Genomic DNA, 3,247 nt, shown 5'->3' with positions numbered 1-3,247 from the left:
ATAAATAGTTTATTCTAAGAAAATATTAATTTCATACTATGTTAATAGTAAAAATATTTCATTTATATTGCCCTTATCAACAATTTTTAATTTATATAATTAAAGTTAAAATTAATAAAAAATTGTGATGTTCATAATTAAGAATATTAATAATTATTATAAATTTACAAATATAATAAAATAAATGTTTATTCATTAAATATATTTTTTATTAACTTTGTAATTAAAAACTCTAATTCTTTAAATAAGGATAAAATTATAATTTGAAACTATTTACTCTCAATTCAAAATAAAATAAACACATAAATTGGATTCTGATCTCCATTCCATGCTTCTATTCCAGTGCAAGTAAACAACCTACTCACACTCCCACTCAACACTCTGAATCCTAGGATTCCCACTCCAATCCAAAAAGTAAACGCTACTTAAAGAGTCACACTTTTTGACCAAGATTCAACACAACTGGGAGCTGGAAACCGTGTAATCGGTTTAATTTTCCAGATTCAATAAAAGTCCTCTGCCTTCCCTTGAAAGATAGGTGCACAAGGAAAAATCTATCACATCGTAATTAATTGCGTAATAAATATAAATTTTTATAATTTACACATATAACTAATAAAAAAACTAAAATAAATAAATTAATACAAAAGTGGTAAATTGATGTTTTAAAATTAAAAATAAAAAATACTTGTAAAAATAATATAAAACTTATAAATCAACATCAAACTTTAACTAGACTAGAAAATAGTTGATTTATTTATTTTAATTAAGCAAAAATCACTTATTAAGCAAAAAAATCACTTATTAATTGAAAATGAAAAAATTATATTAAAACAAATTTAGAATAAATTTTAATGAATACCATGAATTCTATATTTATCCTAAGACATTTATAATTTTTTTCATTTTTAATCATCATATTTGCTTACTACACCGGTTAATTAAGCAAAATTATTTTTCTTAATGTAGATCAAGCCAAAACAAAATAAAAGTTATTTTTATAGTACTAGACATATATGATATATCAATAAAATTGATTTAATTTTCAGTTTTATGCATACTTTATATAGTTTCAAGCTTTGCTTCTTATACCGTTGAGTTATTGCCGAGGAGGTTTAGAATGATGCAAAATTACCTTATCTTACAAAACAACTTTAAAAAAATATAAAAAGAGTTTTATTCTTAATAAAATTTTAAATATATCATCACATGTATTACATAAGCCCAAAACTATCATTATTCAATTTAGAGACAAAATTAGTAAATATATAAGGGAATCATTATTATAATTCTTTTTTAATTTACATCTGTAACTTTTTATTTTTTTAATAATTCTTATATTAATTTACTTATTTTACTTTCCTCTTATAAATCTTATGTTTTAGTTACATAATTTATATTTTATTTTTACACTTTATGCTAATTTAAAAATTTTATGTTACATCTATAAGTTTTTGTTTGTTTACCAATAATACATCAATTTACCACTCCTATATTGTTAGTTTACTTATTTTACCTTCTGTTTACAAGTCTCATGTTTCATTTGCTTAATTTATGTTTTATTTTAAACTTATTATTGATTTACAAGTTTTATATTATGTTTCTCAGTTTTTGTTTTAATATTAATTTGTAAGCTTTACGTTATATTTGTAAGTTTTTGTTTTGTTTAATAATAATACACCAATTTATCATGCCTATATTAATTAACTTGTTTTACCTTCTATTTACAAATCTTATGTTTTATTTTACACATAATGTTGGTTTACAAGTTTTATGTTATATTTATAAATTTTTATTTTATGTACCCATAATTTACTAATTTACCACTTCTAAATTAATTTACTTATTTTACCTTCTATTTTAGAAGTTTTATATTTTAATTACACAATCCATGTTTTATTTTATATTTAATATTGATTTATAAGTTTTAATTTAAAATTCATATGTTTTATGTTTTATCTACATAATTCATATTTAATCGTCATATGCACAAATATGTTTCACTGATTAACTTAGCTTCTTTGAAGCAATACTGCATTGAAATTCAACAGGTAGCTGCCTGTGCAATCAAAACTTTAAGATTTATTTTATCTCAAATACAATCTTTTAACGCGGCATGCGAAATACACCCGGTTTATTCCCCGGAGAACCCCCCCCCTATCTCCCCAAACCAAAACAAAAACAAAAAACAAAAAACCACCCCACAAGACGTATATGAAGTAGTCAAAAAGATTCCTTTGGCCTTTTTTGCTTTTTCCCACCCACTTTCTGAGATGACCAAGACTTACTTTTAGAATACGTACAAATAAATCTGGGGAGCTGGAAATTGCATATTTGCCTGATTAACCTTCTTTCCTTTGAATCAAAACACTTCATTGGAGTTGAGCAGATCAATTAGGTGGCTTCGTTCAACACACTCAAAGCCGTAAGTTTTATTTTATACATTTCTCTTTTATCCTCAGAATTAATTTGCACATCCTGGATGTTTAGAACAGGAAATAAATAAAATTGAAAGAAAGCTTTGAATGGTAATTTAATTTGTCTTGTCTCAACCCTTTAATTTGCTTCTCTTTGAGGCTCTAATTAAGATTTGCTTCAGTAAAGGTCGGCAAACACACTCTCCAATCAGCATTTGACAAACTTTTTTAATTATATTTTGGAAGTAAATGAGAGGCTTTTAATTAGTTTGTTTAGTTAAGAAGAAGATTATTAATTTGTTGTTCGATAATTTCATGTTAAAAGAAATTATCGTAGTAATTATATTACATTATTTTTCTCTTTCTCTCTATTTTCTCTTTTTTAACACTAATCATTAATAATTTTATCTCCTTGAATCTCGTAAGTCTCGATGAATCTTTAGGTTTGTAGATTTTTTTAATTTAGATCTCGATAAATAATATTTTACCATATTTGTTGATCAGGGTGTATATATATTAATTATAAACAACACAGATTTTATAAGTTGAATCAATTCTTACTGGAAGCTTCTAAATTGTAATTACAGTTTCGCATACCTTTTTTTTTTTTTCAGTGTATGGATTTTGCATATTTCTATGATAAAGAAATTTAATTTTTCTTTTGTTCTAAACACGATAAAAGTAAATCCCACAACAATTACGGATAATTGTGAAAATTAATAGGAGTTTATTAAACATAAGTTGAACATATTTTGTTGATATAATATTAAATCTTATTTAATTATTGATATTGGTGGAAGAAATTATAATTTATTATTATTTTTTAATTT

General features: G+C 23.6%; 1 protein-coding gene across 1 annotated transcript in view; it reads left to right on the top strand.

Moving 5' to 3' along the window:
• The first annotated feature begins 2,335 nt into the window (after positions 1-2,335).
• LOC18048542 (TMV resistance protein N) overlaps positions 2,336-3,247 on the top strand; it is a 5,466-nt gene continuing 4,554 nt past the window's right edge. The window contains exon 1 of the mRNA XM_024187132.1: positions 2,336-2,425. The gene's annotated coding sequence lies outside the window, so the exon portion shown is untranslated. The remainder of the gene's footprint in view (positions 2,426-3,247) is intronic.

The sequence above is a fragment of the Citrus clementina genome, unplaced genomic scaffold, assembly GCF_000493195.1.
Source record: "Citrus clementina cultivar Clemenules unplaced genomic scaffold, Citrus_clementina_v1.0 scaffold_3, whole genome shotgun sequence".
Taxonomy (NCBI): Eukaryota; Viridiplantae; Streptophyta; class Magnoliopsida; order Sapindales; family Rutaceae; genus Citrus; species Citrus x clementina.
The sequence above is the reverse complement of the archived record's forward strand: the minus strand, read 5'-3'. Positions and strand labels throughout refer to the sequence as shown.